Below are 22,404 nucleotides of genomic sequence, written 5' to 3'. Positions count from 1 at the left end.
GTTTTGCTTTGAAGGATGACTGTAATTACAGAGTGAAGCTGTAAGTTATGAAAATCAGGGAGACAAGGGGAGATTTCATCTTTGGTTCCCACTAGAACAGTTTGTATATTGTTAGTATTTCTCTGGTTATGGAGGATGTACTGTAAGAGAAGATTTTCTTGCAGTATTTCAGGAAATTGGCTTCTGGCATGGTAAGTCAATGGGAATTGTACTACAGACTTTATCAGAGTGCTACTTATGGCCAGGATATGAAAGGCATGGAAGTGATGGGGAAAAGGGCAGGATGGAAATATGAAAAACTCCACCATGTTTTATGGATCCCCAAACTGTCATTTTTAGTTTGCTCTCAGTTAAGCCTGTATGCACCCACAGTTTTCTGTGCTATTTTGAATGTCCATATGACACAAATGGCACAGTGTCAGGAAACACAGAGCTGTCTTTATAATACACTATTTGCAAGAACTACTATGTCTCCCTCACAAGGGAGCAGCAGAACTATCTTTCTATAGATTTCTATGGGTCTTTCTTTTTATTTAAACTGTGCTATCAGAGTGAGATAAAAGAGTTGCTAATTGCATGTGTGTTCAAGTGCGGCTTGGAAATGTTAACTAAACTGGACTATTTCAAATGAAATGCAGCAAAGGATTTGAAATTTAAATTGCAGCATGGAAAGACTGTGGTGGGGTCCATTCCAAAAGGAATGGCTTAAATGAGGAAGTGGTTAGAAGCTGGGACTGGAGCTCTGGAGAGCTGGGTTTGGGTCCTGGCTCTGCTGTACTCTGGCTGTATGGCAAATCACTTCCTAACTTGCTCATGGATTTCACCCTTCATTCTCACTTTGTGCTCCTTGGTGTAGGCACCAAGTCCCAGTGCAAGGGTTTTGGTGTGGGGCGCAGTGGGGCCTCTTCTCATCTGAGGCCTCTGAATGCACAGATATTTTGGAGGATAAATAATGACAATAATCAGCGTGTGTGAAATTTATTCAAGAACTCATCCAACTGAGTATTTTGGATTGTCTGGAAGGATGGCATGCAAAATAATTTGAGTTTTGTAAATGAGACTTTTGTTTATCCTGTACTATCCAACTGAGCAGCCAGTAGTTAGTGCTGTCTGAAAGAAAAGGGGCAAAAGTGAACTTGGACTGATTGACAGTAATGGCTGGAGTGTAAATGGTACTGCTCATCCCTGTCTGCCCTCAGCAGCTTCATGCAGTGCAGCTGAAAATGATTCTCTCAGGCTGCTATCCTGAAGTTATCACAAAAACCTGGTTGAAGAAACACTACAGATAGGCACAGTGTTTTCTGCCTTTGCATCTGGTTAGGGAAGGAAGGATAGCACAAGCTACTTCGATAGGCTACAGCCAAAAAGTGAGCAGTTGAGAGGGAAAGTTACTGAGGACATCTTCAGCCAAAACCTTGCTGTGTGCTCAGGTACTACAAGCAGGGTCTAGAAAGACAACAAAGTATTTTACATAAAATCTGAAATCACTTAAATGTCATTGCTTCAAAGAGGCCTAAATGGAGACACACGATTACTCCCACTTCAGAACACTGAGAAACTTTGGAGGATAGTGGTAAATATGAGTCCAATTTCAATGCTTTGATATTTCTGTCCCCCAGCCCTATCCAAGATCTTGAATGTGAATGTCCATCAGATGTAGTTATTTTAATGTAAATATTCTGGTTTGACTGCATGGATAATCTCAATCTGCCTTCACACTCTCACTACTCATACTGGATTAAATACTCAGGCCAAGACCAAGCTGTTTCAGCACCAGCAGTTAAAGGTGATGAGGAAGAGACTGCTGTAGTTTTAACTACAGGAGGTAGGAACATGATTATGTTCTCTGCCCAACAAGACACTTTCTCAATTACAAATATCAGGTAGTCTAAGAAAGAAGAGGATTTCTCATTACAAAGCTGATAGTAGCTTAATCTCCATCCATGAATCATCTGTACTGTCACTCAAATAATTGTTGTCTTTTTCAAATATTAGCTAATATTGGTCTTGAAACAGTGCATCTTTATGAATTATTGAATTATTTCTGTGTTAATTTGTAACTCTAGTTAGGTTAGCTTGAACTTGTCATGCAAGATTTTTCAAGGAGAGGCATTGGATAAATCCAATATTATCTAGATATGTGCTTGACCCAATCCAACATGGCTGGGTAATAACTGATAACTTTTTTTTTTTTTTCAGTGTCTTGTGTTTGTTTGGATTCAGTTTTATGACTTGGTATTAACCAGTCAATTTTATGGATAAAGTTAATGAATTTATTTAAATGAGAGTCTGGAGGATTAGCTACTGTAGGGCTTCTCTCTGCTCACTATTCTCATTAAAAAAAAGAAAAAAAATTAAAGAAAAAAGCTCTTGATAAAGTGTGTGCGTGTATTTTTGACAGGCTCAGCCTCTGACACTTTGAAATGTTGATGACCCTGTTGATCCTACATTAGTGAGGAATTATAGTAGCCTACTCTTGGATGGATAATTGAAATTAAAAAAGGGGCTACAGTGATGCTTTTGCATCCTTGGGACATAATGGTTTGCTATTTCACAGAGAGATTAGTGAAGGCACTAATCCAAGCTGCAGCTAAAATGCCCAGAACAGACTGGGGCTTTGTAGGCAATCTGTGGCTTGTGAGGTTTCCTGTCTCCCCAGTTTCTGTTATTGTGGGACCAAACACAATCTGTGTTCACAATCTCTTTCTTTTGGTGCCACTTGGGCCAAAATGTTGTAGTCTTCTAAACATGGATGAATTTACAGCATGCCCATACTTTCATCTTTCAGGTTGATGGGCGAGGTTTGTATGGATTTATAGATTTATCCAAAGCCTAGTGGTATGTTATGAGCTCCTATGTGAAATCTGTCCACAGTTTAAGATTTAAAAAGTTGTGTTGACAGCAGTTGGGTTCTTCTAGGAATTGTACTGCTGAACGGTTTGCTGTTTAAAAATCTGTCCTTGTTTAGGCATCTAGGTAGGAATTTGAGAGTCTGCAGTTGGGCACACAATATGAAAATAAACAGTCAAAATGTAAGAAAATTAAGAAAGGTTAATTATAAAGGAAAAAGAATCAAGCTTGAGGATAAAGAATGCTCAAGACAATAGGTAAAAAAAGGACAGAAATTGCCAAGTAAGCCAGGAGTGACCAGTGCTTTTAAGAAGACTAGATTTTAAATCTACATCTCTTAAAATGGAAGTAGAAATGAAGAGCAATGCTTGCAAGTTTTAACTACATTTTCTGATTTTTTTTTTTTTTTTTTGTGATAAAAGGTGTGTACTATTGATTAAATGGTTTTAATCCCAGTGTTGCTTTGATCTGTTGATAAGATCAGTTTCATTGGTTAATAAGGTTGGGGAAAATCATGATGTAGAGAAATGCAGCAATAGAAAACAGATCTGCAGTAAGATTAAGGGCTTGGCAAGCACTGCTGTTTACTGTACTGATAACCAAAAAGCTTTTTATTCCCAGATTTAAACAAGATCCGTGTTACAGCCACACCTGCCTCAGAAGATTATTTTTGCCACCATGCAAACTAGAAAAACAGTTTTGTAGGAGTGAAAGCTAATGTATTCTTATTATGAACAACTTATGTTTCGTTATTGCATATTTATAGTTTGACCCAATTTGCTATCTTATCAGAAGAGCTGAAGGGCTAGTGCAAGGCAAGAGCATGGTTTAATCTGAAACTATGTCTTAAGATATTTTTAACTTTATGAATTGATTGCCAGAAAATCACTGCTGTTCTCTGGAGTGTCAGAAAAGCTCTGTTTGGACATGGCTGTGGCTGACAGAGGTGCTGCTACCGACGGTGCTTTCAGTTGTTCACACAATTTGTACACCCCAGGTGTGCCCTTGACTGCTGCTGAGTGGACAGGTAGCTTAAATGGGAATTGCAAATACCTGGCACATTTGAGATTTTGTTCATGGTGAACTCTGGGAAAATATTTCTTCACTGTCTTCATTTTTCATCATCAGCTTGAGGCACCTCAGTTCTGTGAGCCTCTGAGAGTATGGACCAAGATTTAATGCATGTCCTTCTCTTGTGGTTCTCCAACCTGTGCTCTTCTGTTTTAATTGAATACTTAATCTATAACGTTGAAAAATAATTATATCAAAAGAAAATAGCTGCCCTGGGGGTTCTTTCTGCTGCTGCCAAATGCTTTATAAGCCATCACTAGGAGAGCAGTGCCAGCATGATGTATGGAGCTAATAGATCTGCATGATGAGGTGGAGCTGGAAAAGAGAGGGTTGGGTTTTTAACATTATCTATCTTCCTGCATTCTGGTTTCTAGGTTAATTTCTTTGTGAAGACCTGGCCAGTGTGGTCAGATTTATATGGGACAATTAGGAGAATAAAATATTTCAGTTGGTTGAGTTAATTAGCATGATAGGTTCCTGTGTAATTTTTTCCACAGCTATTGAGATGCCTTAGGATCCTTTAGCTCCATTTTCAGCAGAGATAAAGGAACTTAGTTTTATGGACTTACATCAATGCACATCATTTTAAGCTCATAATAGTTTGACTTCTGAAAATGGTACATACACTCCTAAGCGCTTAAGAAAATGTGACGACAATTCACACTGAAAGTCAACAGGATTTAGAATTTCAAAAGACAAAGTACCTTCTGAAAATTACACATTACTACTTCCTGTATTCAGGAAGCTGTGGCTTACTTGTCAACCTGGTTTTGCTCTAAGAAGATCAGAAGTCACATTAGCCCTCATCCGTTGCCAGGGTTCACACGAGGATGAAATGTGAACATCCAGTCAAAATTTGGTTTTCATTTTCAGTGAAGTCTTATTTTAGTCAAAGTGAGAAGGGCCAGTTTGACCATGCATTTTCTCAGATCCAATTTTTGCAGATCAGTGGGCCTTTGTCCTTCATCAGATATTTCCCAAGAACCACAGCAACTCCTTTATCATTATTGTTGTAATCACATGTAAATCATAATTACTGCTGATCTGCATGAGGGGATCGAGGGTACCCTCAGTAAGTTCACAGATGGCCCCAAGTTGGGTGGATGTGTTGCTCTGCTTGGAGGGCAGGAAGGCTCTGCAGAGGGAGTTGGATTGGTGGGCTGAGGGTAGGGGTATGAGGTTCAACAAGGCCAAGTGCCAGGTCCTGCACTTCGCCACAACAACCCCGTGCAGAGCTACGTGCCAGGTCCTGCACTTCGGCCACAACAACCCCGTGCAGAGCTATGGGCTGGGGGCAGAGTGGCCTGGGGGTCCTGGGGACAGTGGCTGAATGTGAGCCAACGTGTGCCCAGGTGGCCAGTGGCATCCTGGCCTGGATCAGCGAGAGTGTGGCCAGCAGGACCAGGGCAGGGATTGTCCCCCTGTGCTCAGCACTGGGGAGGGCACACCTTGAGTGCTGTGTCCAGTTCTGGGTCCCTCACTTCAGAAGGGACACTGAGGTACGGGAGAGAGTCCAGAGAAGGACAATGGAGCTGGGGAAGGGTCTGAAGCACAAGTCCTGTGAGGAGTGGCTGAGGGAGCTGGGGGTGTTTAGCCTGGAGAAGACAAGGCTCAGAGGTGACCTTATGTCTCTCTACAACTGCCTGAAAGGAGATTGAAGCCAGGTGAGGGTTGTTCTCTTTTCCCAGGCAGCCAGCTACAGGACAAGAGAACACAGCCTCAAGCTGCACCATGGGAGGTTCAGGTTGGGCATCAGGAAAAATTTTTTCACAGAAATGGTTGTTGAGCACTGGAACTGGCTGCCCAGGGACGTGATGGAGTCACCATCCTTGGAAGAGTTCAAGAAATGACTGACTGGACATGGCACTTAGTGCCATGGTCTAGTTGTCGTGGTGGTGGTCAGTCAGAGGCTGGACCCCTATGATCTCAGAGGGCTTTTCCAATGCTAAATGATTCTGTAATCTGTGGCTTTAGGGATGAGCTGCAGACCACTACTCATTACATCATGCAATCCAGTCTCGATTGCTTTGGCTGAGATGTTGTGACTGTTTGCTAAAGACAAACTTGATTTGTGTCTTCATACATCAGAGAGTGCCAAATGGAAGACACAGATTACAGGAGGAGAGTCTTGAGGTGCACACACATGGAGAAGATCTGAGCAAATGTTACTGATGCTGACTCTATGGTGTGATGAAAACTCATGGACAGAGGGCTTCCAATAAGCAAATAATGTAAAATACTTCTTGTCATTTATAGTGGGATTAATCAGATAAGAGGCTTTTCAAATTGAGGATGCCCTTTTCATGAGCTTTGAACCCAAATCCTGGAGCCTTAACAAATCTTGCTGCAGGCAGGAACAGCTTTGGAGCACAAACACATCTCCACAGTAGGTAAGATTACCTGATTAATTTAAGCTCATAAAACAAAGGTTCCATTACTGTAAAAGCTTGTCATAGTTGGTTTTTGAAGGTCACTTTCTGCTATGGCAACAGAGAAGCCGTGCTTGTGAAATGGGGAGACTACACAGAGGCATAAAAAACTGCTCTGGCATTTGCTGAAGGTACCAGCAGTCCCTTTAGAGAACATGCAGGATGGACCCTTCTTCCCCATCTGATCTGACTGGTTTCTCTCTGGTTATGTTTAGACTTGTTTTTTTTTCTGATGAAGTTGTGCTGTTGCTCAAGTTAAACATGAAATAGCTGGTTAACCTGAAGTAGTTTAAGTATTTCTAAAGCATTTACTATTCCTGGTGAAATACATGGACAATCAAAATCCACAGTGCTTTGTCATGTCATGTTGGGATGGTTTGCATGGAAGGGAGAGAGCTGTCCACTGATGCACCTGGACTACTGCTGGCAGTAGGTGTGGATGGGACTTTCATACAGGGGTTTTCTTCAGGTATTTTGCTCAGATTTTGCCTAAGAGGAATGCAATCCTATCTTGAAAGATATGAAAAAAAGAAGACACCGAATGATCTGATGGTTTCATTGGATCAGATCCCAGACACAACCCATCAAGAGCTGGGACACAGATGCCGAGGAAACAATACTGGGATTCTCTGTTGTTGAATAATTTCTCTTTATGGTGATCATATGGTGATTCATGTCCAGAATAGGTTAAAAACTGAAGGTTATAGCAAAATGATTGGTATACATAATTTTAAAACAGAGTAAATAACACATTTTCCTTTATATTTGCCATCTGATCTGACTGCTCAGTTAAGGCCAGGTCACACTCTTGCATTTGTTAGGAACAATTTCATATGTGAAAGCCCAGAGCTGATCCATAATCTAAAGCCTGTGTTAAAGTTCCCTGCTACAAGCATTATCCCTCTGACAATTTACATCACCTGATGGCTTCACAGTGTAGTGGCTCTATTTACAGTGTGTTACTCTCTATTACATGCTGCCAGCCATCTGTAAAGTGCACTGCAGCTTGTTATCACCTGCTTATGGGCATTAAAAAGACTGATGGACCAGATTCTCCTTTACAGAAAAGCCCCTTTATGTCACTCTGTCCGGTTTAAAGGCACTCTGAGCTGCAATTAATATGATCTATACCTGCTTTATGGTCCATCTGTACTTCTGCATTGTGTAAGGGACCCCAGCATAAATGAAAATGAGGTGACTGGGAATCGGTCATGTTCAGCTGTGAGGTGGACAAAAGATCTCTGTAGAATATTAATAGTAATGCGCTGGTCTACTGTGAACACCAGCCCTTAAATTTGTAATCTGTCTTGCCTGCCTTACAGATGAGGAGCCCAGCACACAGAAGGAATAGGTGATGTGCCTGCAGTGTGGAGCAGAACCTGAGTCCTGTCACCAGAACGAAGCAGAAAGATTTAATATCATTGAGGGCCAAGGGGCATGTGCAGAATGAAGGATTTTTTGAGCAGAAAGCAGATTTTTTTTTCCACTGAATTCCCTTCAGAGTGAAGAAGATCTTATCAGAGTGCACTAGGGGACCAGCAGAGGACAGAGCTGTGGAAGGCTGTAGGAGAACCCTCTTGCTGATTCCCTGGCACTGCAGCCCTTGGTGTCCTGGGAATGGGGGACATTCTGCATGGCTGTTTGCTCTGGAAATGTTAGGGTCCTGGAGCCTGACCACCCAAACAGCCAGGAATGTCAGGGATGCCAGAAATTTGCTAACAACCCAAGTTTTTGAATGGAAATTGCCTGTTAGCTATGGCTGCTTTGGCAAAACAGGTCAATTTCTGCAAAATATTCATTAATTTGCTGAAATCTGATAAAATCAGAAGTTTCTCAAATCATCCTATTGGAGCTGCTCTCAGTACTCACTTCCTGGACTTAATCACCCAAGAGTGCTTCTTCTCTCTGTCTTTCTTGCTTTTGGCTCCTACATGCACTAAGGGGAAATGTTTCAGCAGATAACTGATTTCTTTTTTTTCCTGTCAGGTGCTTCTTTATCTCCTTTATTAGGTTGTCTCAGCAAAATTGCCAAATTTTAGCACTCACTGATCATTACTCCATCATATCCCTCAGCTGCAGGGAACCAGGTCCACACTGTACTGAGGCAGGATGGTTGTAAACGAAATGCTTTGACATAGCATTGGCTTGTCTGGAAATTGTCACACACCTTGGTGACTGTGACTCTTGGGGGATGACAGCAGTATAAGTTGTGTAGAATTCCCTGTGATGCTGCTGATGGATCACAGTGTGTCATGTCTGCGGTGCTTCACACAGGAGAGCACAGTCAGGGGACTTGGGAAGAGCAATGTGAACATTTTTGTTGTTTGTTTTCAAGAAGCTGGATGCCAGATCTGAAGCATCCCAGGTCAGAGCCAGCTCACCCTGGCTGGGGAGTGCCTCCATGCCCACGCTGCCTGTGTGCCACAGTGCTGCTCTGCCCTGCCTGGGGTGCCCCTGTAAGGCACTGGGGGTGTGGGCACAGAGAAGGGGAAAGGACAGGGTAAATAAGAGGAACATACAGAATGAAGCCCCACTGCACCTCTTTTTTTTGCTTTCACTTTTGCTAGTGGTTGCAAGTTAAAGCTGCCTATTCACATCACCCCTCTGTCCTCACAATTTTTAACTTAGGCCAGGGCTGGAGAGCAGAGTGTGATCTGGTATTTTTTCTTGTTGCACTTGGAATGTTCTAATTAGTATGTTTATTGTCACTTTATACTCAATACCAAAGAGAGGTAGGAGATTATCTGGAAATGCCTGTTTTGAAGTAATAACATTCTTCTTCTGCAGTCGCCCATGGTGAACTCTATTAAGGGTGGCATAGAATAAAACTTTTCAGGACACTCATTTGGGGATACTTGTATCTCAGCAGCACTGAAAGAGGCAAATCAAATGTTTGCAGTGACTGGGGAAGGCACAAAGAGCAAAATTGAAAATGTCACTATGCCAGTGTATAGATCTGTGATTCACACATGCTTTGATTACCGTGTGCTGTACCCCTCATTTCTAAAGGGTATATTAAAGCTGGAAAAGGTTCAGAGAAGGGCAGCGAGTATGAAAGTGTTACCATAGATATGGAATAGCTTCTGTGCAAGGAGTGACTCAGAAGACTGTGTCTTTTCAGTGTGGAAGAGAGAAGAGATAGGTACATAATGGCTGGGTAACTGGCTGGGTTGCCTGGGTCCTGCTGGTGGTACACGAAGCTTGAATCTGCCAGCCCTGGCTGAAGTATGGACTTGATTTCCTTCCCTCCTTCCCTCCTTCCCTCCTTCCCCCTCTGTGCTGAGGTGTCACAGGACACTCTGAAGTACTGCCTAGGTGCTGGAGCAGCTTGAGTCCAGTTCCTGTGTTTGCAGAACTCCTGTAAAAGTGCAAGGCCTCCTGCTGTTACAGCGTGTCCTATGGCTGCTCGGACAGGGAGGTTATGGATATGAATTGCTGGCACGTCTGGAGGCAACACAACCATTTGCTTTTTTCCCCTGCCAGTTCTTTTCCTTTTCTTGTATTAAATTGTGCTGATAAGTCCCTGCAGGCAATTACACCTGTATGTGGCCAGTGTAAACAAAGTGGAAGGTCAGTGAGGTGGAACATAAGGTCAGCTGAGACAGAGGTATTTTTTCTGCATCTTACAGGTATTATTGCCTCTGGTTCACAAGGGAGATTGATTCATGCTGTAATCAGCAGTGAGCTCCTCCTTGCATTCCATTACCAGTCCTTCACAGCAATGATTTTCTTGCTTATTTCTCTTTTTGTTACTACTATCTGCATTTTTTAGCTTATGACTGGGAATGCTGGAATCTTCAGAGGTCCATGACTGCTTTTGCTGCATGACCTGACCCTTAGAAGTGCTGAGACTTAGAAGCTGCTCTTGAGCCCAGTGGGAGGTTTTGTTGCCCATCATTTCTGAAATGATGTTACTTCCCAGAAGCTGTGATGCCTTCTGCCACAGCAGCATGCTCTGTGTATTAAACAGCATTTTTCCTGCAGGGAGTGTAGGTAGCAGTTACCCACAAACCTGCATCTCGTGGTGTAGCAGACATCATTTATTGCTTCAGTGGTCTGGTTGAAGGGTGCTGCTCTTACATCTACCCAGGCCCATGTTACAAACTTAGGAAATGTCTTGATTTTCCCTCAGTTTGAAGGATACATCTGTATTTTGGAGAAAGTATGGGCAAATGGCTCTGTAAAAATAAACAGCATGGGAAAGGATGCATAATGTGCAGGTAGGGTAAATCCATCTTTTTTACCCCACAGCCTTTGGGATGGTTGTAATTGTCACTGTCAGGATCCATTGCAGGGTTAATGCTCTGCTTAGGTCCTGCTCCATCCTGCTATGGCCAAATAACAAGAGAAGCATCTTAGACAGCAGAGTGTCCAACAAGACTGAAAGGCAGCTGGTCCCAGTGCTGCCCATTTGATCCCTGAGTAGCTGCACAGCTTAGGAACACCACACGCCTGCCATCAGGCACAAACAGCAGCCTGCAGTGTCCTGAGTGTCTCTTACTTTGCTTTTGACAGAGCAGCTGTCTTTTCTGCTGTCTGAAGAAAATAGCTTTTGCCCTGATTAATAAACATGCAGTGAAGCCACCTGAACATTTAAGGGGAATATCTTTTTTGCACTTCCCCACCTGCGTCCCTGCTGCTTAACAGCACTGAGCTGCATCCTGTCCTTCTGCTTCGCTGTGCATCTGAAACAGCTCTCCCTGGGTAGCTGCAAACTTCTCTCTTCTCAGCAGATGAATAAAATATCACGGCCTTACGTAAAAAGGCCTGCTGTGCTTTCTTAATCCTCTGCTTATTTATTTACTTATCTGCGACATGCGTCACTAATAGAATTTAAATGTTATATTCAAGACTCATGGTAGGAAGGTTTGGTTTTTTCCCCCTTGGTGACTGGCTCCTGAATACCACAGGGAAATATTACAGCATGTATTTTATTATTCAAGAAGATGCTGACGTAGAAGTTCCCTGATTCATCTTCCACCATTTCTCTGATGCTCAAGAAGTTTCTTGCCTGCAGCCAGTGTGATAAACCTTAGAGAGTTACTGTTACAATGCATGAGATTATACAAATACATTATTATAAACCAGTGATGTTTTTTGGGTAGATAACTTACCTCATGGTCTCTGTCAGAGTGAGTGAGTCTGTGCTCTTAGTCTTTGAAATGCTGAACACTGTTATTCAAAAGGAGAGTGCTTTTATTACCATTTTATTACCATTTTACCTCAGATGTGACGAATGAATCACAGTGGGTTTCTTAGGATGTGCTGGTTCTTGTCAACAAAAGCAAAACATGGTTCATCATGGCAAAGCTAGACTGACCCAAAAGCCTTAGTCTATATTTAAGAGCAGGATGATTAATCCAGTAGGTAATTGATACATGTTTTAATGAGGGAGTATGGCTAATGTCAGGTGAAATCTCCTCTGGTTCCTGAATGCAGGAAGTATATATGCTATTAATGGTTTGGGCTAGAGTATTTTGATGTTTGGCTGAAGGTTTGTAATTTTTTGGTGGAAATTTTCTCTCTTTTGCTGTCCAAATTTTATCACCAGCTCCACTTGACTCCTCTTTGATTGTGTCTATCATGACAAAATTCAGAGAATGAGCTTCTGATCTTATGGAAATCAATGAAAACATCCTGTTGCCTGCAAGGATACAGATGTTTCACTTGTATGCATCTCTGCATCTTACACCAAGTAATCACATATTTTGTTCAGCTATTTCCTGTAGTTTTCTTGTCCCTGGAGTTTTCCTGTTTCTTTGTCATTCTGCCCATTTGCTCTGTAGGTTTATATATTTTATGGCATATCCTGTGTCTTTTCAGGGACATTCTAGTCCAGTTTTGTCCCAGATAGCATAAAATTTAGGTAGGAGATCCAGTTTCAAAAGCAACCTCAATTAGTAAAGGTCCAGGCTACACATGCTCCAACATGCAGGGAGGAGAAATCTTACTGAGACACATAGAGCTGAAAAAAAGTGATGACACTGTCCAGGTTTGGGTCTGACTCCTCAAGGCCTTCAAAAACATAGTTTTTGTTGCTTTTGGTACTGTAAAAAATGTGTGTTTGTGTATGTGAGTGTGTATATATCTATATGGCAAAAGGCAGGTTTTGGCCCTAAATATGTAAAGGTCATTTACCAAAAGGATGGTGTTAACTTCTTTTGGAAATGCAGGCATGAGCCAACACAGGAGGGCCAAAGCAGAGCAGCTGGTGGCTAGGCTGAGGGATCTTGCCTTGCTTCTGAAGTCATTTGGACACAGAGGAAGATTCCCAGATCCCTGTACCAGCATTAGGGCAGAGGCAATTGGAGCACAGCCCTTTTTGTTGGGTGCACGCCTTGCTCTTTGTGTACTTATCAAGTTGTGGGGTTTAATGATGTTAGACTTTGAAAACACTTGGCTTGGCAATGTGTGTTTGTAAGCTGTGGAGATGTTTAAACTGAGGCCAAGCAAAGTGCAACGAGAGGTTTTGTTGGACCAGCTCTGATTTGATAAGGAGAATGAGATGACTAAGCATGTGCTAAGCTTTAATGCTACTCAGTGCATCATCATTTCGGCTGTGTCAATGTTTCCATTATAAATACCTCTTCTCAGGGAACTCAGCTGCACATCTCATTTGGGGCTGGAAAATTCCATTTAGAGAATGCTATTAATTATTTAAAAATACACATTTGCTTTCTAGGTCAAGATTTTCAAAGTAGAAATGTGCAGTACTCGGCAGGAGACAATTCAGAGGCCTGGTTTTCAGGTGGTCACTAATGAGAAAAATAATCCTCCCTTTCTGCCCATCCCATTTTCAGATGCAGCTGCTCTAATTAAGTTTTTGGAGTATTCAAAACTGTGTTCTATTTTTTATCCCTCTCTTACTTCTTGGTGATGACAACCAGAAGCTTGAGAGGGGTGGGTTGATTTACTTGTCATTAAGAAATAAAAGGCCTAAGATCAGAATGTGGCTTGGAGTAATATTTGAACTTCCTGTATAAAATAAATGGAGATCACTCTCTTGTGCCTTGTGCTGCTGTTTGCCACTTCTGCCTGACTGTCCCAAGGCAGTGCTATCTGTTTTATTAGCTTCGTCCACTTGACATGAGTTCTGCCAAAGACCAGGGCCTCCCAAGTCTCATGCAGGGTGGTCAAGGCTTGTGTTGTTCTTCCAGAACTGTGTGCATGTCCATGTGCTCCCTCACAAAGAGGTGACTGCCCACAGACAGCACTGCCAGCGCCGAGGTTTAGTACCTTCTCACCTCTTTGTGTTCCAGACCGAAAGGACAAGCCCAAGAAAGGAGGGGAATTGCATAAGCACTTGCTTCTGGCAGCACAGCAGGTAGCTGGGCACATGGCAGGCATTGCTAAATACCAGTGTCTGGTCAAACCATTACAGCTGGTTAGTTTACCACGCTGTATGTAACTGGAGAATCATTTCACTGGCTGTGGGTGAGCAGGAAACCCCCTGGCAGACAGTGGCACTGTGGGATAAGCTACAAAGAACTCAGTGGAACTGATTTGATGACATGCATCGCATATTTTTCCCAAGCAGCAGAGAGGGGCTGTAATCCCAAACCACCAGAAACAGCCCAGGCAGTGTTTCTTTGTGTGCAGCAGAAGCAGATTAGCAGATGGCATTTTCTGTACTTAATCTACAAAACACATTGAAAATTCAGAAACAGATCTATGTGCCTTTAAAAAGACAATATTGTGCCTGGTAAAGTGTCTGTCTCTTTGCCCAATGGCGTTTGTTTAAAAGAAGGTGCTAGAAGAAGTCATTAGTCAATATTTTTAGGAACAGCCCTCCACAGCCCCATCCAAAAGTTCAATATACTACAAAAAGTTCTTCTTCAGGGTAGCTGTAAAAGAAATATTTGCAGCTTGACAGATAAGTCTGTAGGATGCTATTTTGCAGTGGGCTTTGAGACCAGAGTAGCAGTGTGCTTGTTTGTATATCCCATACTGTGAACTCGATGCCCAAGCACTGACACACAGCTGTCTCCCTGGTTTTTTATGGCTTTAACAGGCTACTGTAAAACTAGCAGTGAGATTTTATCAATTCTGATAAAAATAACACATGGGGTTTTGCAGTGTGCTTTTCTTGTCTCCAGTGTGCATTCTGGAAATCTGTAGCAGTATCCTTTGAGAATTGTGGTCAGTAGCCTCAGGTGAGGCTGCTAAGAGTAAAAGATGGGTACTGTATGATTTGTTTCTTGGGCAGTAGCTGAATTAGATTGATACCTTTTCCAAATCTAGAGATTTCCTGTAGTTCAAGATAACACCTAACAGAAAATGCAACGTATTGCTCATCAAGGGCGATGTGTTATGTTAAGCGCTGTGCCAGGGAAGTGCAGGATGTCACTCCTTGGAATGGCAAGGGGCTGATAGGCAAGACTTGCCTCAGCTTAAGAGCCAGGAGGAAGCTTGAGTCAAGACAGCTGAGGGAAGCCCCATGCACAAGGGAAGAGGAGTAAAGTCAGCTCCAAGGAGGTGGGAAATGCTGCTGTCTATGGGAACAGGTCAGTGTGCTGAGAAGTCCTGGGATCAAAACCACTTTCTTCTGCTCTTGGTGCCTTTGACTCTCAGTCACACAAAATGGTGAAGAACACAATGTAAAATACTGTTGGGGTTTATAATGTTGTTAGTGTGTAGACTAGAATTGTTGCTAGAGTTTATTGTCTCAAATAGCAAAAAAACCCATTTGAAGCAGAATCATGAAGCTAACACTATCTAAACCCTTATGAGCTTGTCTCTCCTAAATTTGAAATAGCATTTCTCATTTTGACTTGCAGTCTATGCAGGGCACTTCTTCAGTTATTCCTGAGAATAATTATCTATATTTAGGAGGCAAGTCTGATTTTCCTCTGAAATAGGAACTGGTTTTGGAATTGGCATGGCGAGTCTCTGACATTTTGCTTCAAGGGCATTCCAGTCTCAGTTTTTCCAGATGTAACCCAATGCACTTAGAGCTGGAGAAAATTTATTTTTATCTTTAGTACCAGAGGTTTAGCTAGTCAATGCAGGTTTCAAATTGCTTTACTCTCACAAATGTTCAGCATGACTTGATGGCTTGAATTTCCTCATTTTGATTTTGGTGGGTTGTTCTTTAACTCAGCAACATAATGAAAATGGTCAGCTGCTTGATGATTTTTCTTCAGATGACCAGTTTGGGATTAGTCCTATAAGATTAAGAAAGAGTATTCTTATGCTATAAATCATATAAAGAAAAGAAGTCTTTGTGGTGCTAGGCCCATGTGTGCATTGAAAATTGTCAACATACATTATATGTTTTATTGCTCAGATAAATGCTTTATTTAGGACTGAAACATGGTTCTTGTGTTTTGAGAGTGCATTTATTTAAGTGATGCATGTAGAGCTGTAACTCCTGACAGAGACTTTTGCCTAAGCAAGGCATCAGGGGAAGCAATTGCTGGACTGGGCAGTGAGCTGACCATACAAACCAAGATGAAGAACTAAATATGAAGTCTCTTTTATTCTCTTTCTCAGAAAGTGGATGAGAGGTAATACTATGTGACATTGGTGTCTGAAGCAGTGGAGCTGGAACTGAAATTCAACAGAGGCAAATGCAGGGTCCTGCACCTGTGGAGGAACAACCCCATGTGCAGGCTGGGGGCCAACCTGCTGAGAAGCAGCTCTGTGGAGAGGGACCTGGGGGTCCTGGTGGACAACAAGGGCCAGCAGTGCCCATGTGGCCAAGAAAGCCAAAGGTATCCTGATGTGCATTAGGAAGAGCATTGCCAGCAGGTCAAGGGAGGTGATCTTGCCCCTCTGCTCAGCGTGGTGAGACACATCTGGAGTGCTGTGTCCAGTTCTGGGCTCCTCAGGGCAAGAGAGTTGCTGGAACAGGTCTAGTGGGGGGCTATGAAGCTGATTAAGGGAATGGAGCATCTCCCTTCTGAGGAAAGGCTGAGGGAGCTGGGCCTGTTCAGCCTCAAGAAGAGATGATGCAGAGGGGGCCTTACCAACGTCTGTCAGTATCTGAAGGGAGGGTGCCAAGAGGAAGGATCCAGGCTGTTCTCTTACCAAGCAATAGGACAGGAGGCCATAGGCAGAAATTGATGCACAGGAAGTTTCACTTGAATATAAGGAAGAACATCTTTACTGTGCAGGTGACTGACCATGCCCTGGGACAGGTTGTTCAGAGAGGCTGTGGAGTCTCCCTCACTGAAGATATTCAAAAACCTGAACACAGTCCTGTGCCCTGTGCTCTGGGATGACCCTGCTTGAGCAGGGAGGTTCAGCCAGATGACCCACTGTGGTCCGTTCCACCCTGAGCCCTTCTGTGATTCTGTGTGATTTTTGTGACTGAGCAAACCAAGACCGTGGGCATATAAGGTGGTGTTCCTATGGTTTTGACTTGGCTGCTGAAGCAGATAACTAACTTCTCCAGAGAGCTGGGAGCTCTGGGATTGCCTCTGATGGGCTTGCAATGCTGGAGAGGTTTTAGGAAGAGAAAAAGGCGACCCTAAGGAATTGTCTCCAGAGAGCAAGGTGGTCACTGTACCCCAAGAAAGGCTAAAACAACCCCAAATGCTCAGGTTTTAGCAAACTTCATCTAGGAGACAAGTGGGAATGGTGGAGTCTTGATCTTGTCACTCAAGAATAAAGACAGCACAAAGGGTAGGCAGAAAAATACCCAAACTGTGGGCAGCAGAGTGAGAGGTGTTGGAAACAATCCAGTTTTATTTTAAACGCAAGGAGAATGCCCCAGGGAAAGTAGCACAGAGCACCAGGGTCTCTTCCAGTGCTGTGTGGCCCCAACAGCACTAATAAACAGTGACCATGGGCTGGCAAGGTGTGTCCAAGGACAGTAGCCACCCTACAGGATGGAGAAGTGGCAGTGCTCTACAGACCACTTCGTGCACAGACCCCCATAGGGATCATCCACAGGATTCCAAGGGGAAAAGGCTTTTGGGAAGAGCTAAGAAAATCTCCAGTTTGCAAAGTTTTGCAAATTATTGGATCTATTCAGTGTCTTATTTCCCTTCTGTTTAATGAAGGGAAAGATGCACATTATTTTGGCATGTTCTTGTCACATGTTTTTGATAGATATAATATGAATCTTAAAAGATGACTGTAAAGGGAAGGGAGATTAGAAAAATGAGCTGGGAATTAATTCTGCGTTCTGTTTCTGCTTCTGCCACTGGCTTTCTACATGACCCCAAATGAATAATTACATATGTAATTTCCATAAAAATAAGAAGGAGAATCCAGACCCTCATTGCTCAGACTAATGTGGGAGTAATGCTGTCCTTCCACACTATTTAGCTTAGTCATGCCTCAGGGCAGGCAGGGGCCATCTCACAGAATATGTTTGTCAACGCTGCTCTTGTGTGTTTTTACTGTGCTGGATGTGGTCTGGAGGCTGCAGAGCACGCTGCAATAAAAATAAACCTTTATTAATAATAAAAAGGAGTTCTGCTGCAACCAAAGAATTCATTAAAGATTAAGCTGGTATTAGTGGAGAGGGTGTGTCTGTGCTTTATGTGCATTATTCATGGAGACCCTCTCCCCAGAAATACACCATAATTATTCCTAACTTTTCTCAGAGGTTTGTTTTGCTGTCTTATGATAAAATCTCAAGGTCATGAAGGAGACACTTTTAGTGATTCTCGTACAGTTGACATTGTAAAATTTTATTTCTGAGTGAGGTGGTGCTAGTGGAAAGGGTGATAAATTTTAATTTCTATTAAATGCTGGTGCACTGGCTATAACTGTCGAGTAGCACCTGCACAGCACTGTTGACAGGCTTGCTAATGGATTAAAGGGAGCTGATGTCATGGTAGCTACAGAGTGGAGATGCAAGCAGAACGTGTAGTTTTCTTGTCCAGTACGGGAGTGCAGACCAATTGCCAAAAATTCTGAAGAAATGTGAACAGTTCATCAGTCTGATCATGTTTCACACACATTTTTCAACTTCAGGAGTTTAGGGCCAGATCCAGTGAAGAACAAAAGGAGTGTGACAGCTGATGGCTGCATCAGAGGTGCCCAGGCAGGTGTGTAAAGGTAAACCCAGAGGAAACAGTCATGGAAAACAAGAGCAAATAAGATTTCAAGGAAAAGAGTGCAGCTGGAGGTGTGTTGGGAGGTGGGCAGCTCGAGGAAGGTAAAAATGAGCTGCAAGTTGTGAGCTTTGAGACAGGGAGTGAGTGACTTCCATGACCTGTTTCAACACAGCCCAAGTAGTGGGAGCTGCCATGATGCACTTCCAGGACAGAAACTCCAGGGAGCTGCAAGTGTAGATGCTGTGTCTTTTTAACAACAAAAAACTGTTTAGGTTTTTTTTGGTGGGTTTGCTTTGGTTTATGCTGTGTGGCTCTCTCACCTTGTACATTTTTTTTTTCCTCCTTAATTCAGTAATGCATAGAAAGTAATTAAACTCCCTTGCAAAGAAGCACAGGACTTGGAGATGCAGGACTTTGGTTTCACTGGCTGTGATAAATTCTTTTCTGGGTGACCTGGGCCAAGTGATTTTTTGGGGTGTGTGCCCTATCTTGCTTTTGGGGATAACAACATGACTTAGGTTTCTGGAGCAGGTTAAACATTGGTATTTGGGACATATTGTACTAATGATACGTGAGTTCTTTCCCAACAAACTTTAATTCTCTTAGATTTCAACTATCCATTCTTTAATGGCCAAAAGGCTGTCTGAGAAGCATTATGATGCTCATTTGTACCACTTGACAAATCACAGTGTTTGGGTTTTCTGTTAATAAGAGAGAAAAAAATGTATGTCTGTCAGATGATTGTGGTGCTTAGATAATCTCTTCCTTTGCTGTTTTTCAGCGCAGTGTTATAATTAGTCCTTCGCATTTTTCTCATTTAATTCATCCCTCACTGCATGCATCTTATCATGCACCAGAAGCAAGTTGAACCATTAATTAATTTGAGCCATTTCAGAGAGCTGAAGGAACTCATTTAACTGTCTTTTCCCTCTGAATTCAGAGACCAAGCAGATAGTACCTGCTTGCTGCCTTCAAGTGAGAGCAGTCTCTGGCAAAATTCTTCACCTCAAGTGAACTTGCAGACATGTAATTTCTTGACTGGCATCTGCCATTTAATACCTAAATTCCCCATCTAGAAATGCAGAAGACTTCACTATGTTATTACCACCGGCCTGGACCCTAGGGTACATCACCGTGTCCCGCAGCCATAGGGAGGAGGAGGAGAGAAGATCCAGCAGGCAGGAATCGTGCAGCAAGATTGATTTATTTAATTATTTTACAAACTCTTTTATAGACTTTTTTCTTCATAGTCTAATTGGACAAAGCACCAGCAACCCCTTGGGGGTGATTGGCCAAAATCCTAAAACATCCATTGTCAAAATATTTATCTACTATACCATAAACAAGACTTTCCAAGGTTGCAGGTGGCTTGGTTGTTTACATTCCCTGCTACCTCTTCTGTGTGAGAGAAAAGTCTCTCACGGACTTAGAAAATAGCAAGAAAATCCTTGCTAGCAGCATTTTTGTATCTACACTATGTATCCTGGATTGTGTATGGATTAGCATCTGTGTCTCTGGATTCTACTTATACTCCCTTAACATGTTTTATAATTCACATATGGACATACAGTGTTTTTAAAAAACAACCATCAACCTCCTAAATAGTGTATTTTATTGTAATTTCTTTATTTGGTGCTGAGTACTTCTTACAAGCATTTCTGTGGACATGCAAAGAACACCTGCTGTTCCTTGCAAGATGGGTTTTTAATCCTGCCTGCATTATGGATAAAATCCTTGTTTCAGTCAGGAAAACATCCTGCTGCAGATATTGGCCTCAGCACCCAATACTGGGTTACAAACAATCAATGCAGTATGGGAAACAGAGGTGTAATATGATTTTTCAAAGGTGTGATATGAATCTTCAAACCAAGGCAAAATTGACATTCTGTAATCTGACATGTTAAAGCTAGATCATCAGGAATTAATGAAAACCTAAAAATGAGGGGGGGAAACTTTGAAAGACATTCAGATACATCGCAGAAAATCCAGGTACCAATTCTTCTGTCTTCCTTCTCAGATCTGAAGGCACACTCAGCTCACTTGGCCTTCACTCTGGTCTAAAACAAGTGTACTCCTAGCTGGCTATCAGAGCCATGCCAGTGCCAGTGTAACCTCTCCCCTTGTTTTTATACTATCATAAAGAGCTGCAAGGTAAAAGGCACTGGACACTTTCCCCATGTTAGTACTCATTTGGTTTTCCACTTCTATTTTTATCTGTGGCCAGTTTCTCATGGCTGTTATATCCAACTTGACAAGTGCTGACATTCTTCTCCCATTCTTCAGACAATGCTGTGAATGTATTTATGTAACTGTCTCTCCTGCTCTGTGTCTTATTTTATGGTTTGATGGATGGGACAATTTCAAAATTATGGGATCCACAGTAATGCTGCTTTTGTTGCCATTTTTTTCAGGTCTCCCCGACAAATTGCAGGTGAGTGTTTTGTAATCAAAATGCTTTGGAAATTCTGTTGACTGATCACTTTTAAACAATTTGATTATTGCTAAATTCTGTGAGACTCCAGTGAAGTTAAAAGCAATGGAGAGTGTATTGCTGTTGGAGTGGCTTTGTGTTCAGCATGACTTGCATCACACTTGACTACTTTTCAAATATGTCATCTAAAAAATACTCTTGCAAATTTCTGATTCCTCCTTCCGTGCTCTGGGAAGTAAATAAAGATGAATCTCATGTGCCTTGTGCTGGTGCTCAGTGCTACCCATGAGCTCGTTGTCTAGAAGAATTTTGGGCCCAAGTGTCAAAATCATCGTATCTGCAGAAATTTACAGGGCCACTGGGAATTTTTACCTGTTCTGATAATTCTCATGGCTTGTAGCAGAACTGTTCACTGAGCCCTGCACTGCAAGGATAAGGTGTCCTGTGTGTTTGGGAGTACAAAAGTGTTTGTCCAGGGAGCTCGCAGCGTGGCAGGCAACATAAAAGCCATAATAAAACCACCCTTCCACCATATTTTGTTCCTCCTCAGTTATTTTTTACTGTCAGAATGAAATGTGGTGTCATAAAGTGGTTCTAACACTGTAAATGAGGTTCAAACACCACACAATGACTTCTCTTGATTCATACATTACACTCTCATTAAAACAATCTGATGCAGCACTTGCATATGCTGGGCAGGTTTGCTAAAGGTGGATATTTACAGTCCCTGCATTACTCCTCCTTTGCTGCTGCAATAAAATAAAATGCAATTACTTTAGCAGTCCTTGTATCCTGAAGAAGCCATTAAATGTTAACTAAAATAGTTTCTTTGCTGTCTTTAATACAGGTTTGGAATAGTTTTGCTAAGGGAAGAATGTTATTTTTTCCTCAGAGCTGTGGTTATGTCTAAATAAAAACACTAAATATGATCATCCTTTAATTTGTGTACCAGACTCAGTTTGAAATTGAAAGGATGGAACTTCTTTTGATGGGAAGAAACAGCAAGTGCCTGGTCCTGAAACTGGGTGTTGCTGAACTCTAGGAAAGGGTTGTACATGGACATAGAGTTGAATTTTGCAGCTCAAACCTTCTTTATTCTGTACAGAGCTTCCTAACTAATCTGATGGTCAGCTTCTCAAAAATGTTCATCATTTGCTTTTGTACAGGCCTTCATTTGGAACTGTGAATGTGCAGTAAAGAGCTTGACTGAGTCATTTGGGAAACCAAATGGAAGTCCTTTAATCTTATATTCCAAACTTTGCCTCCCCCTTCTCCTCTGAACTCTTTGTCAGCTGCTCAAATGAAGTTTAAAGTCAGGGAGGGCTTTGTGGATGTGAGTGAAAGGTCTGGATTCTAAAACACCTATGCAGGCTTAGAGCAGAGTTTAATCTCTTCATCAAGAACTCTGAATTTGACTTGCCTTATTTTTCTGGACTTTTTATTAAAAGAGCTGGTGTAATTTTTCCTTCTGTAGCACCCCATATGAGGAGAAACTCAACTCATAAATAAGAAGGGAGAAATGCCAATGTATCAGTGCAAAACAAAACCTGAAGAGCTGTGTCTGTGCTTTGCAAAAGTAGCAGATACCTTGTGAGTGTGGAGCCCAGTCTTG

At 42.2% G+C, this 22,404-nt stretch overlaps 1 long non-coding RNA gene across 1 annotated transcript in view; it reads left to right on the top strand.

The window, feature by feature from the left end:
* The window catches only part of LOC108445617, a 36,395-nt gene extending 14,371 nt beyond the window's left edge, over positions 1 to 22,024 (top strand). The window contains exons 4-5 of the long non-coding RNA XR_001860551.1: positions 20,773 to 20,792; positions 21,959 to 22,024. This is a non-coding gene — a long non-coding RNA (uncharacterized LOC108445617). The remainder of the gene's footprint in view (positions 1 to 20,772; positions 20,793 to 21,958) is intronic.
* Positions 22,025 to 22,404: the final 380 nt, after the last annotated feature.

The sequence above is a fragment of the Corvus brachyrhynchos genome, unplaced genomic scaffold (assembly GCF_000691975.1).
Source record: "Corvus brachyrhynchos isolate BGI_N302 unplaced genomic scaffold, ASM69197v1 scaffold101, whole genome shotgun sequence".
Lineage (NCBI taxonomy): Eukaryota > Metazoa > Chordata > Aves > Passeriformes > Corvidae > Corvus > Corvus brachyrhynchos.
The sequence above is the reverse complement of the archived record's forward strand: the minus strand, read 5'-3'. Positions and strand labels throughout refer to the sequence as shown.